Source organism: Lissotriton vulgaris, chromosome 4_1, assembly GCF_964263255.1.
Source record: "Lissotriton vulgaris chromosome 4_1, aLisVul1.2, whole genome shotgun sequence".
Classification (NCBI taxonomy): domain Eukaryota; kingdom Metazoa; phylum Chordata; class Amphibia; order Caudata; family Salamandridae; genus Lissotriton; species Lissotriton vulgaris.
Genome location: NC_141691.1, coordinates 1,059,836,953 through 1,059,852,517, shown reverse-complemented (window position 1 = coordinate 1,059,852,517; position 15,565 = coordinate 1,059,836,953).

Genomic DNA, 15,565 nt, shown 5'->3' with positions numbered 1-15,565 from the left:
TAAATCAGCTTTCAATAGAACCCTGTCAGGGATTCCTCATGGACGCTGTACTCCCAGGGACAGAGTCTCGATCTATGACACCGGTTAATCTTGTGGAAGTCACTCCCCCACGTAACTACCTCCTTACTTGTAAGTGTTGTTGATGGGATCGTCCTGCGCCAGTGGTAAGGGGGGGTAACAACCGTTCTGGCCAAGGAATCGAGTGGGCAAGGGCTCTCTCGCCTTTCCAAGCTCCCCTGCTCTCCCTCCCCACTCGGGCCAGCTCCTCTGCTTGGCGCTCGAGTGGAAGTTAGGCCGATTTCCCAATGCCCTCAGACCACTACCGGCCCTCTCAGCTCCCCCCTCCCTGCTCGGCCAGCTCCTCCGTGTGGCGCGCGAGCAGAGGGAGAAGGCGGGACACTCACTCGGGCTGCTGAGGCAGCCGGCGCTCCTTCGTGTTGTTCGACGGGGCCACTACCCTCGCGGACATGCGCGGTAGCGCTCGCGTTGATGCTGCTTCACTCTGCACCCGCTCACAGGAAGGGCGCGTTACACACGGGCCTGCTCGATCCTAGGCCCCTCCTGCGCCAGGGATACTACAATGCTTGGGCATGCGCGCGGAAGCAGCGTCTCCACACTGGAGATCGCGCTCTCGCGTCAGCGCCTCCCCTCTCTCTCCTTACCCCCTGGGACCGGGGAAACCACCTCAGGGCTGCTCTTTTGTCTAGCGACGGCCTCACTTCCTCACACCACCAGCGACCACAGCGCTAATCCAGCGCTACTCCACAGGTGCCGAATTGGGGGTTAAACTGCACAGCCTTCCTCCGCTTCCGCCCCAGCCAGTAAGTGATGAGCCTTGGAGGAGGGGGGAATGGTTCTGCCACTAGGAAAGTCACGGCAGCCAGAAGCAGGTTATAGTTGTCCACTGCACGAGGGGGCCACAAGGATTAACCCTGCCTCTTCTGAACACTGCTCAAAAGGAGGCCTCTCTACTGGGCAGAGGACTGCGCACTGCAGCACTACAGTCTCCTTCTCCTTCTCCCACCCCTGTATCTCTAGACTAGGGGCTAATCAGGCGCCCAGGGTCTCCAGTCATTCACCTCAGCGGGGTCAGGTCAAATAGCCCAAGGGAGGAGGGGTGGTGAAATAATAAGTTAACCCTCTGTCTATCCTACCTCCACCTTCAACTACAGCCTGTCCTCCAGCTGACTCTCTCAGGTAGACAAAATGGCTGCCTCGCATTCCGCCTTATATAGGCTGACTCTCAGTGGTCCAGAATGGACCAGAAGGTTCTGGAACGCCCTATGCTAGCCTATGGGCAAGTTCTAGGTTTGACAGTTAGGGCAGTTGGTAGCCACCATTTTGTGGTTCCAACTTTTCCTGTCAGAACAGGCCTCTGGGCCTGAGGTGAAAAACTATGAGGGGAAAAAGAACACCTATCCCCTTGGCCAACACCTAGAAAAAGTCAGTGGACAAAAATTATTAAGGGTATGAGGGGCAAAAAGGGGACAAAATAAATAATAAATTGGAGGGACTACGCAAAAAGCCAGACAGGTCTAACAGCCATACTTCTATAATTAGCGTTGTAAATCACACTTGTGTTAGAAGTTGGTGAAAGGGAAGTAGTCTACGTTTCCACCTAGAAGGTAGTAGGGTCAGTGTCTCTTACAAAGCGGGTCTTCTTCAGGACAGGGGGTTGGGGGGGATGGGCAACCTCCTAGAAGGAACAGGTATATAAACACATAGTTAGATAGGTCCCATCCAGGGATCCGTAACAACACGATAGGACAGGTGTGAGGAAGAGCAGGATATACACGCCGGAATACCTACATTGGAATGTCTATCCCGTCTCCTCTCATGTTATTGCAGAGTGTGCCTACGGGGAGCTGGCCCTTTAAGGCGACGGACTTTCCCGACTCAGAGAGGTCACGTGGGGCAGAGGACTTCAAATGGGAAGCCGCCGAGGATAACCGGTGTTCAGCTGGACCAACGGACGAAGAACGCCACGGGAGGACGCTTGCCCGAACGTACTCAGTCCAGCCGTCAGATCGAAGCCTGCACGAAGAGAAGACACCAGATTCGTCGGCTGGAGTGGAGAATCAAAGAACGGAACGAGAGGACGACACAGACGGGCAGCCAGACCCTACCTGGCAACGCGTCAACTCGAGCCACGGCCCAGGAGGGACGTGGCTCCACAAGGTACGGGGTCATATCTCCTCAGTTTGGAGTCGTGCACGGGAGGGATCCAAGGGCGGGGAATAAGCGGGAATCTGTATGAACCGCGACCGTCCTCAGTATACAGATAGTGCAAGCGAATCACTGGTGTTGGTAATGGTGACGATTCCCTCACTTCCCCACAGCTCCTGCATCAAAGTTATAAACTGAGAGCCCCCCTTACAGGACTCTTTTTGTTTCTTCTTTCCCTTTTGAGTATCGGCGAGAAACCGCCACCAGTCCTGACAAGATACCTACACCCTTAGAAGTACAAGAGAAGTGACGAAATCAACTACAAGTACCAGAAGGCTTTGCACCGGAAGAGTACCCTCCTTTGTTAAGTGACTGTTTTGACACAAAGACTATAGTATCACTCTGTTTACCAATAAACCCCTGAATCAGATACTCCTGCATCCTGGTCTGCTTCTCCACCACCCCACAACAGGGTAGAGGCTATATCAAGAAACACACTGTGTGCCACATTAGATTTGTAACAGTGGCACTAGCTAAATCTTTTAGCTGCGAAGACCATATAAGAACCTTTTTACACATAGTCTCAAATTACTACAAAAGCGCCGTAAGTAATACAGAAGAAAACTCACATGTGAATCAACTCCTCTAGAAATACAGAGGCCACATTTAGACAGCAGGGAGACTTAAGTGTAAGAACCAAACAGCTGGGCAAAATGGAATATGGAATTTACCTGGCATATTTATGGTCGGGCTCGGTTTGGGAAACCCGTCATTCATACCGCGTTGGCCTGTGGAGTGAAGGAGGGGATTTAGGTTAGGGTGCAGTTATCGTGCCTGGCGTTTTCCTTAAAAAACATACCCAGAGGTCAGTGGATGTCTGTTTACCTGATAATGCGGTAGAAATTTCCGACAAGGCTCCAAACTGCCGGCGTGTCAACTCCGTTACGAGTGACCCGGTAAAAGAGGAAGCTAAATCCTAGGATAGCGTCCTACGTCAGACGTAAAGGAAATGAAGAACAGACTGGTAATGGAGCCAGTCATTTCCATAGTTACTGGCAACAAAAAAAAAACTTAGAGCGTAGGGGAAAAACCTAATCCAGACGCTCTCAAAATGAACTACGTTTTGCACTTTCCGTCCGATTATAAACTAGGAGGCTCTAAAAATTAACATAGAAGTTTACAGAATGGAATGCGTTCATTGTTATGCCGTTATAAACGGGGGAGTTGTTCCCTCATGATGGTGTTAACCGGTGCATAGAAATCCAACGCGTAACTACCACACAGGGTGCTAAGGCGCTGCTACAAAAAGGATAATAACAATCAATTAAGATGTATTATGATCATCATCTTATGCCTGCATAGGGTGCGTAGCTACCACGCAGGGTGCTAAAGCTTTGCTGTTCGTATACGAGCATTGGATTGGGTGACAGTAAATGACAGGACAGGCCAGGGGGTCTTGACAATGGATAAAATGTCTACCTGCCTCACAGGGTGGTATAGACATTCGTGAGTTTAGGAAGGAAAGAAAAGGAAAAGGTAAGGGAGAGTTAGTCAGAGGACCCGTAGGTCTGTAGTTAGTCTGTCATGGGGGTGCCGGTCTCAGTTCTGGCATTTGTCAAGAAAAGTTGGTGAAGTGAGGGTTGACTTCACAGTACTGCGAATTGGGCAAAACTGCTGTCCAGTTCGTTCAGTCTGTTGTTAATGGAGTTAAAGTGTGTTATCCACTTGAGTTCACGTGTGTTGAGTAAAGGACCGATATTTCCAGCTCTGGGTCCAAGGGAAACTCATTCTAGGACAATCCACTTCAGGCTGTCTGGTGGTTGTCCCGCCAATTTGAAGTGTTCCACAAGTGGTGCCCCCATCAGTTCGCATCTAATCCGGCTGCAATGATGCAGAATTCTTGATTTTATCTTCTGTTGTGTTTGGCCAATGTAGATCAAATCACACGGGCATATGATGCAATAGATGACACCAGAGGTGTTGCCATTGGTGTGGGCTTTGAGTAAAAATCTTTGGTGTTTATTATGAAATTCCTTTGTTTGGATACTGCTCGCACAGGCTTTGCAATTCCCACATTTGTGGTGCCCCAGTATGGGTGGTAGCTTTCAAAGTGACGTTTCCTGAATAAGGTGGTACATAGGGCATCTCCTTCTGCATAGATAGAAAGGTCCAGGAAGTTGATAGTTTTGGAGTCTGATTGGGTCGTGAATTGAATATCTCGAGACCTCACATTAAGCCAAGTATGAAAGGCTGTCAATTGAGTTTGGGTGCCCGTCCATACCATTATGATGTAGTCAATGTAACGCATCCACAGGTCTATATTAGACCGAAAGGGGTTGGAATTGTTCAGTATGAGGTGGCGTTCAAAGGCTGCCATGAAGATGATCGCAAGGTATGGGGCAAAGGCCGCCCCCCCCCCCATGGCTACTCCCTTGGTCTGTAAATAAAAATTGTTCTGAAAAACTAAGAAATTACGCATCATGGCGATTTTGAGAAGTAGAATGATGAAGTTAGTTGGGACAGGGACTGGAGCCTCACGTTGGTCTAAGGCCGAAGAGATCACATCCAGTGCTGCCTCCTGGGGGATACTAGTGTACAGGGACACAATGTCACACGTGACATGTAGCTGGTTGCTTGAGTCAAAATGGATGCCATCTATGATGTTGATAGTATGGGTAGTATCGCGGAGATATGTTTCCGTTGCTTCCGCAATGGATTTTAAAAATAAGTCAATATAGCGACAGAGGGGTTCCAACAAGGACACACAGTATTATAAAGTAGTACTGTAAAAGCATGATATGGTTTCTAAGCCATAAAAGTGCATACAATGTATAAAATACATACAGTAATAAATAATGACTAAAAGTACTCAACTGGTGCTTCTAAAATACGCCTACCCTGGTGTACCTAACCTAAGTCTAGTACAAGGGAAGAAGTAAGTGAGGAGTAGCCTAAGTTTAGTAGTTCTCTGCCAGGAATCTATTCCAAGAATTCGCTAAGAGGTCTAATCAGCTCTGTACCTTGGTTTTAGAATGAAGGAGGTCTTGTATCTCTCTCTCAGAACTCGATTTCCCAGATACCCGCAAGGGTAAGCCGGAAACACTGGAGCTGGATTTCTCGGCAAGAGAAAAGACAGCGTCTCTCTCAGTGCGTCAGTAAGAGGGTCGGCTTCCTTCGGCACTTGCTGTTGCAGGACATCAGGCAACTAGATAGTCTATCTGCTCCAAACCACCGTGTGTCTATCTGGGCAAACCTAGGCAATTTTATACTTTGAAGGTGCCGAGTTTGACGCATGTTTGGACTTAATAACCTCACTCAAAGGCTAAATTCTTGTAAAACTCCAGGAGTTCTTGGAGAACTTAATATTCAAGCAGGGGGAAGTCCCTAGCTGCTGAAGGCAGGTTTTTCAAAGAAATTGTTGTTGATTCTCGAAACTTAGTGGAAGTAGCCATGCCGTATTTGGGCTGTATGCCTTAGGCCAAATATGGTAGTGATTTCTATGCCTATATAAGGATATGATAAAGTATACCTATATAAGGGCATGAATCGGGAAAATTACACTAGGGTCATAGATTCATTTACAACAGTAGTTACACGTTGGATTTCTCTGCATCGGTTAACATCATCATGAAGGAACAACTGCCCCGTTTATAACGTCATAAAAATGAACGCATTCCATTCTGTAAACTTCTATGTTAATTTTTAGAGCCTCCTAGTTTATAATCGGACGGAAAGTGCAACACATAGTTTATTTTAAGAACATCTGGATTAGATTTTTCCCCTACGCTCCCACGTTTTTTGTTGTTGCAAGTAACTATGGAAAAGACTGGCTCCATTACCAGTCTGTTCTTCATTTCCATTACGTCTGACGTATGACGTAGGACCCTATCCTAGGATTTAGCTTCCTCTTTTACCGGGTCACTCATAACGGACTTGACACGCCGGCAGTTTGGAGCCTTGTCGGAGGTTTCTACCCCATTATCAGGTAAACAGACATCTACGGACCTCTGGGCAAGTTTTTTAAGGATGACGCCAGGCATGATGACCGCACACTAACCTAAATCCCCTCCTTCACTCCACAGGCCAACGCGGTACAAATGACCGTTTTCCCAAACCTAGCCCGACCTTAAATATGCCAGGTAAATTCCATTTTCCGTTTTGCTCATCTGTTTGGTTCTTACACTTAAGTCTCCCTGCTTTCTAAATGTGGCCTCTGTATTTCTAGAGGAGTCCAACTCCCCCCAGGCCCTCAGCGTTTTTAATCAACACAACAACCTCGTGCATTGATTCACATGTGAGTTTCTTTCCGTATTACTTATGGCGCTTTTGTAGTAATTTGAGACTATGTGTAAAAAGGTTCTTATATGGTCTTCACAGCTAAAAGATTTAGCTAGTGCCACTGTTACAAATCTAATGTGGCACACAGTGTGTTTCTTGATATAGCCTCTACACTGTCCTATCGTGTTATTATGGATCCCTGGATGGGACCTATCTAACTATGTGTTTATATACCTGTTCCTTCTAGGAGGTTGCCCATCCCCCCAACCCCCTGTCCTGAAGAAGACCCGCTTTGTAAGGGATACTGACCCCACTACCTTCCGGGTCGAAACGTAGACTACTACCCTTTCACCAACTTCGAACACAAGTGTGATTTACAACGCTAATTATAGAAGTATGGTTATGTAAATAAACGCAGCATTTGATGTATTTTCGCCTGGCTCCAATGGGAAAGCCAGTAGTAATTTTGCTTTGCATATCAATAATGTATGCTTGCTTTTTGTCACATTCCTTATCTTCACTACTTCCAAACACTTCACTACCCTATCCCCCATCCTACCATTGGGCACTATAACCTTCAAAAAGTACTGTATAAATATAATGTACATTAAGATGTTCTTGAACACTATGTGATTAAATAATATTGTGTTCCCAAAAATGACAAGAAAAGTTTTTTGCATATTTTCTTAAATGTGTCCTTATGTTCTGGGACTCCTTTCTTTCTATACCACTAAATACCTAGATCCCAGTGACTTCTTGGGTTGACCCTATTTTTTGTACCACACCTGTGTTCGTGGGAACAGCCCGCTACCTTCCGGGGCCGCTCTCCAACTCGACTGGAACTTCCCTCATCCCGATGCGCCCGCACTCACCGGCTGCTGCTGGCGCGTCGGGACTCCGGTGGGCTTCCTCTGGCGGCGGCCGGGGGACTCCCTCACTGCAGGAGTCCCACTCACCGGCTAGCCGCTTCTACGAGAGCTCCCGCTCCTTGGGGCTCTCTCTGGACACGGCGCCTCTCCTATCACATCCCAGCGCAGGATAGGCACCCGCCTGGGTTCTCCGAAGACGGCGCTGCCTGGGACCGGCTTCCTTCTCCTCCAGGCACCGGAGCGCAAGGTGGGTTCCCGGCGGCTTCCAGCTTCCTCTCGGACCCGCCTATGTTGTCACACAGGTTGCCTGGCTTCCTGTGCCAGCCAGGCTGCGGAGGCAGTGATACACGTCGGACGAGGGGTAGGCTCCCTCTTAAATTTGAAATGTAAAACGGGGCAAAAGCAACTGCAGCAGTGGAGTTGGCACCCGCAAGAGATAATAAAAAGTCAGCAATATCACGGGGTGGGGACCCCCTAGGACGGCTCCCAATGCGGGCAAAATGCAGGGTGGGCACCTGCTTTGAAATAAAGCAAAAGGGGGGATCCCCAAGCCGGGGAATCCCTAGAGGTAGGGATCGCCGCACCAGCGGCGCAACACGCTATTTTGGAGGGGGAGGCCAGCACTCCCCAGGCGCTGGCAGGCCACAGAAGTCCCAGAAGTCCCAAAAGTCCAGGGACAAAGTCTAAAAAGGCAGGAAGGCAGGGGGGCAAAGGCTGGGCCCACGGGCCAGCTCATAGGCCCGCCAGGCAGGGAGGCATTCCCCAGTGGCGATCCTCCTGGCGCCCAGCAGCAGCAGCAGACCCCCCTCAAGTTAGGGTCAGGAAGAGAACACTTTTCATGGGGTCACAGCCCCATCTTATACATAGAAACCCTTTGTCTCAGGCTGCAGGGTTAAGGGAAAACCAGATGCAACTGGTTTTGGGAGCACTCTGTTGTGCTCAGCCCCTCTCCCCATTCACTGGCCAGGCTAGGGTCATCAGTCGCACCACAGGGGGCGGAGCCAGCATTGTGTAGGGAAAGCCCAGCCCTATTCAGGTCCCAGGTGCACTCCTCCCACCCATCAATATGCAGTTCTCTCCACTCACCACCGGGGCAGCCAGCTCCAGCCAATCACAAGCCAGACAGTCATTTCACATTTATTACACAGACATGCCAGCTTCTAGAAGTGGCACTTCCACTCTAGACACATGAACGTCACACACGTCATCGCGCAGCATTCACTCTCACAAGTTCGTACATACCAAACTCGACCCTGCACTCCCCACGCATCAGGAGCTTCCAGGGACACATACATTCCCCATGCATTCCTATGAGAGGGCAAGCCAATCTCACCACACACACTCAGAGTGCGCACGCACTTTACACTGGGATACAGTAGTTAAGTGCGCAGAAGCCAAAAACAACCAACACCAAGTCACATATCAAAGCAAAAAGTTTAGGGGTAAACCTGCCAGAAGGGCCAAGTCCAACAAATACCTATCAGTGACCCCTATGGCAGCCCTTAACAATCCTGAAGGCAGTGTGCTGGGTTTCACGTGAGAGGGTGCCCTTGCATGAGCAGAGCCCCTCTGCAGCCTTCAGAGGCCATTCTCCGGGGTTGTTTGTGATGCAGCCATATATGTCTAAGTGCATGATAACCTCGCGGTAAATGTTAACTTTAAAATGGATGCTTAGAAACATGTTGTGCTTGGTGTCAAATGCCTTGGACTCATACCTCTACACCAGTAACTAGTGTGGGAGGTATGAGTCCACCCTTCAAAAGGGATATATGTGGGTCACCGGTCTACCCGGTAGCAGCTTTCTCGATGGGCAGCACAAAATGGACGCTGCCAGCCACAGACACAATTCTGCTCTCCTGCTGCTGAGCCAAGCTTGAGCAGAGGAAGGCATGCCAATAGGCATCCTGTCACAGGATTTAGTGTATTGGGGCTGGGTGGGTGCACTCAGAGTGCCAGAAATTCTGCACTGGGGCATATTTGGTGTCCCTGTGCATAGTCGGCCTCAAACCAGTTCTGGGAGCCATTAGCTCCTGCTCTGGCGTGAAACTGGACAAAGGACATGGGTGCAGCCAACCCTCTGTCCTGTCCCTCCCCTAAGAGGGTCCACATAATCTTTCCAACCCCTTCTCATGGTTATAAAGTGGGTGACCTGGCTGCAGGACTTTAGATTTTACCTGGACAAGATTCTGCTAAGAAGAAACCAAATACTTTGACTGTCTGCACAACGCTGGATGACTGAAGAATCTCCCTTGGAGTAAAGGAGTTACTCCCCTGCAAAAGCAGGCACCTAAACACACCTAACCGGTTTGCTTCTCCCGAGCTCCTGAGGACTCTGAAGATTTCAGCAACACAGGAGGTAGTTTTCCGAAGGTCCCTGAGGTCGATCTGCCCTCTCAGCAATTCTGAGTCCAGTATCCCTTGTGGGTACCGTGCAACACGAACCCCTGTGCATCGCGTACTTTTGCAGTTACATATGCTTAGTGATGATTCCTGAGCTTGTGCATTGGACTCCATGTAGTCCTGACCCCGAGCAGTATTTGCAAGGAAGATATCCAGCTTCCACACCTCGAGTGTCCTGTGGGCTGGTACTTTGCAAACTTGGTTGAGGTCACCTCGCGATCCCTGGTCCATTGGCCTGTGGGTCCTGGCGAGGTTGACCTTTTTTGTTCTTGGGCTTACCTGGTTGCTCCAGATGTGCCCTGACTCTCTAATGTTTGGAGAGTCCCCTGGACCTTGTTGGTCTGCACCATGTTTCCTCTGACCGCGTGGGTTGAATTTGCCAAGGGTTGTTGGTGTTCCAGCCGGACGCCACCCCCACAGCTCTCGACATCCTTTGTTGGACAGCTCCACTTCAGACTCTAGTCTCCCTCGACATCTCCTGGTCCCTGTGGCTGTAGAGTCAATCAACCCTTCTTCACTCCTGAAGCACTTGACATTGCTGGGCATTCGACTTCCGAGCCCCTGGCCACTTGAAGTGACCCAGACTCTGCCCCTCTGCTTTCAGGTTCTTCTAACCTCGAATCCAGGCTTGGAATCCACCAGACATTCTTCGCCCTCTTGGCAGCAGTACTTCTTTGCAGCTCTCCAGTAAAAACGACGAAGGCTTGCGACAACACTTGACCCATATGCACCCGGCTCCTCAGGGATAGGTAACACGGGTACTTTGGTACTAACTGGTGGGTTGGCCTTAGAACCGCCTTTGTTCCAAAGGGTTAGCTCGAAGTCCGCTTAGACTTTCCCATAGAGTTGTGCCGAGCACAGGTTTGTGTTTCCACACTGCCCCCGTCCTCCGTGGGCTCCCTGTGTCACTCCTCTGGGTCGTTCCACGGGGTCCCAGCGATCCTACGGGCTCTACACACTGTGTCTAGTCAAATCATTGTTGTTATACCATTTTCTAAATATATGGTTAGGTCTCCCCTGCAGCCCGTTGTGTATTGTGCTATTTATGAATGTTTTATTGGTTCAGTATTGTGTGCTTTGTGCCCTAGTCTCGTCTAGAGACTAGTAGAGAGTGTTATATTAATAAATACATATTTTTATATAAACATTGTGTGGTTCTCCTTTCATTAAATCATTTAGGAGGTGATATTCTGATAAAACAAGCTGCTTTACATTCCTTCAAGATTAAGCCTGAAGGCTTCTCTCCATAGCTACCACTAGGATAGCTTTCAATAAAGTTATCTTTGACCTCATACATCATAAGGGACATGCGGACTGGTACAAGGAGCCCACTTTAATTAGTGGACAGCATATACCAGGCCACCTTCTCACACATACTAATGTGTTGGGCCACCTGAGATCACATTTCAGAAGCGAACCACCTAAATAGTGACTGCTGGGATATGAAATCATTCCTTTGCGTTTGTATGATTTCAGATTGCCTTACCATTGTGTTCCCCACCCACTCCCCTCAGCTCAATCCACCTTTTCTCTGGGTTAGCATTTTTGGCGTTTTAAGGTGCCCAAGAGTTTGCACAGTGAATGACTCACCATGTACCTTTCTATTGCGGCATTCAGCCCTTACAGATGAGAATCACTCCATTTTATAGAATTGTGCCTGTCTGTGATGTACTGGAGGAGGCAGTTTGTTCTTTGACAGTGGAACAACAACTTCATACTGTAGCAAGTGGGTGTAGATCATGAGTTGTTCTTTAGTAATGCATCGTGTTATTTATACATTCTGTTTTACCCATCGTGCTTTACTGGAACATGTTTGGAAATAATTATTGTAGCGAATTTCGACTGGCACCCATTTAGTCACCTCTTAAGTTGGGAGCCTGAGTTGACAATGACACGGCAAGCTACAGAAGGTGTGGCACATACACACACGTCTCTTTAACACTCTGTGCTTAATCCGAACACTATTAGATGCATCTGTACAGAGTTTCAAGTGCTAGACAAAGCTGTACATGGGATCCCCATGCGTACTCCTGTATAAGTGACCCCATGGAATGATGGGTCAGTAAAAAGATAGTTTACATTATAAAGATATAGGCTCTTTCACCTTTTTTAAGCAACGTTCTTTTTATCCAGATATGATCTTCTGGAAACATATTTGGGACTTCGGGGAGTCTTGCAGGCTTTATATGCTTAGCAGTTGGTAATACTATTCAATTAATTAAACTTCCCCTGCTACAGCCTGCCTGTGACCTGCAGGTCACATATTTTTTTAGGTTTAAAGCATTTTATTAAGGCATAACATAAGAAAAAGGACAAGGAGGGCATAGGGTTTGCAAAATACAAGAAAATACAAAGCATAAGCAGTCGAAGCGTAGCGGTAGACAATGGCAGTAGCATATAAAGTTCCTTTGAAGAGAGTTTTGGCGCGTCCGCCATTGTCAATAAAGCTGGAAGTCAAAAGAAAAGGCAAACAATAGATTGAACCCCTGTCCCTCCTTGAACCCCTCCCCTCCAACTCCCTCAACTTCCCCCCGAACTCCCCCCCAACTACCCCCGGTCCAGTGCTTGGGTTACCCTTACGCCCCGCCCCCCCTCCCCCACCCCACCCCTCGTGAGCCCCCCACTCAATGTCTGTTTAAGCAGTCGGGTCTATGGGAGGCGTTAGTCTCAGGAGTCTAAGGTATCTCGGACAGGTAAGTTCTCTAAATTCTGTGGTTAATAGCGCATGAAAAGGTTGCCACAACTCATCAAATTGTTCCACGTCCCCCGCCACCATAAGCGATAGTTTTTCCATGCCTAGGACATGCCAGAATCTGTGGAGCCAACCTGTGATGGAGGGGACTGTGGTGGTCAGTATATTTTGGACCGCCGAACCCAGTGCTATCGCTATTTGCCAACCCCTACGGGACTTCAGCGGGTACATTAGCCGATTCGGGAGGCCCAACAAAACGTACGCCGGGAAGCGCGGCAATTCTATGTCAAAGTGAGCGTCCACTTCATCAATAACCTCCTTCCAGTAATCCTTCAACAACGGGCAATCCCAAAGCACATGTGTGAGAGTCCCTATCTGCCCACAGTCCCTCCACCACACCTTCCCAATATTCCTATTCATTTCATGCAATCTCTCTGGGGTATAATACCAATATGTAGACACCTTTGTGAGTGTTTCGGTGAGCCCCGTGTAGTATGCCGAGTGTCTCGCGCGGTATGCAATCTGATCCCATTCCTTACGGCTGAGCGTCCTCCCAAACTCTCTATTCCAGCGCTCCCTGCCAGGATTATAAAAGTGAAATGGGGGAGGTTGCAGCAACTTATATAGGTCCGAGATCAACTTAGCATCTGAGGTGCGAGTCACCAACCACCTCTCATACGGCTTCAAACGACGGTCCGCTGTCTCGCGCACCTGCGGTTGAAGCGCCCAATGTCTAACCTGCATGTACCTCATCCTCTCCGTTTCGGCCAGTTGGTATTCCTGTCTAAGGTGCTTAAAGGGGACCACCCCCTCCGTATCATACATCTGGAAGAGCGCACGGCAGTCCGCCGCTCTCCAGTGCGTGAATGCGCCCGGTTCTAGACCCGGGGTGAAACCAGGGTTCTCTGCTATCGGCGTAAATGGAGAGGGGAACGTGGTGAGATCATGAACTTCATTAACAGCGTCCCACACTCTCATGGGAACTCACGTAACGAAGGACGCGTACAGATTGGGGGGGCGGTGGATCCGTCGCAGGAACGGTATCTCCTGTAAGGGACTCCCCGCCACCGCTTGGTCTTGAAAAAGCCAATGCTTGTCAGATTCCCATCTGCTCCATTCCACAAGGTAGCGCAACTGCGCCGCCTGAAAATATTTCCGGAGATCCGGGATGCCGAGGCCTCCCGCCTCCGGAGCCAGTGTAGAGGGAACCTTCTTCATTCTCGGCTTGCGGCCCTGCCAGACAAATCGTGCAATATCTGCTTGCGTCTGTCTGATCCACCCCGTGGGCGGCTGAAGTTGCAAGGCCTGAAAGAGATAAAAAATCTGGGGCAAGACCGTCATCTTGACCGCAGCTATTCTGCCGAGCCAAGACAGCATCCCTTTACTCCAGCGGCCCAACTCCTCCTTGATTTTCCTGCCCAGGGCTGCGTAATTAGCCACCACCATTGCCGGCAGCGTCGGTGCTAAGAGAATCCCCAGGTAAGGTACCAGGGTCGACGACCACTGCATGGGAAAAAGCCTCTGCAGGTCTCTTCTCATATCAGCCGCCAGGGACACATCCAGGGCCGCTGACTTGCCCATGTTCATCTTGAAGCCTGCCACTTTCGAGAAGTCATCCAGCTCCTTAATGCATGCAGGGAGGGCCCTCATCGGGTCATCCAGGGTCAATAGGACATCGTCCGCATAGAGACTAACCGTGTGGACATATTGTCCCATCTTCATCCCTATCGCATCCGGGTTCTGGCGAATCCTCTGGGCAAACGGCTCCATGTAAAGGGCAAAGAGAAGTGGGGAGAGCGGGCATCCTTGTCTAGTGCCCCTTTCTATCTCGAAGCTGCGGGAGCTACAGCCATTAACTCTAACCGTCGCCGATGGGGACTTATAGCAGTTAAAAATCATCGAGCAGAACTTCTCTCTGATACCCATCTTCCCCAGCACCTGTTCAAGATAGGGCCAATGAACGCGGTCAAATGCTTTCTCCGCGTCCACCGCTAGCAACATTCTCTCTCCGGGGATCCGTGAGGCTTTCTCCAAGACGTGCACCACCCTCTTGGTGTTATCGACTGTTTGTCTTCCTGGGACAAAACCAGCCTGGTCAGCCTCCACCAGGCCTGGCAGATGCAGAGCCAGTCTGGACGCCAAAATCCCTGTGTATAGCTTGAGGTCAACGTTCAGGAGGGAGATTGGCTTGAACGAGCCACACTGGGTCCGGTCCTTCCCTGGTTTAGGAATGACCGATACCGTAGCCCTCAGTAGGTCCGGCGGGATAGCCCCCGGTGCAGAGAAAGAGTTGAAAAGGCGGGCAAGGATAGGCCCCACAACCGGGCAAAAGGTCTTGTAACCGTCCGGGCCCGGGGCCTTCCCATGCTTGAGCCTGGAGATGGCGGTGATCACCTCCTCTACGTGAATATTACGTTCCAGGTGCTCCGCTTGTGCCGGGGTCAGGGCCGGAAGGGCCACTGACTCCAGGTAGTCCGCGGTGACCTGCGGCAAAGGGGGCTCCCCTGTGTAGAGGTCCTCATAGAACTTACGGAACACCTCAGCTACAGCTGCGTCCTCAGAGACAGCCACCCCACCAGAGTCCAGCAGTTCCTTGACCGAGTTCCGCTGATGCGCCACGCGAAGCTTATTTGCCAGGAGTTTGCCGCATCTGTCCCCCCCGTGTAGAACGCATGTCTCAGGTGCAGCGCCGCATATTCCGCCCTATCCATGTCTAACGCCGACAGGAGTTTCCTAGCTGCCTTCAGTTGTTTCCATATCCTAGGGGCTCCTGTACGGCGGTGTACGTGCTCCAGTTTTCTAACCTTGGAGGTCAACTCCTCCCTCTTGCGCGGTCTCTCCCTATTCTCAGCCGAGGAGATAGAAATAAACTCCCCTCTCAGGACCGCCTTCAACGCCGCCCACTGTGTCACTAACGATGTGTCCGGATTGCTGTTATGTGTTTGATACTCCCGGATCGACTCCTCAATGTGTTTCACTACAGATTTCTTGTGTAACAGGGTGTCCCTGAGACGCCAAACACCACGGGAGAGAGAGATCGGCGGCAACGTGAAGGTGCCCGAAACAGGCGCGTGGTCTGACAATGACAGGACCCCTATATCCGCCGTCGTGGCCAAGGCACACATTGGTCCTCTGACCAGCAGATGATCTAGCCTCGCAT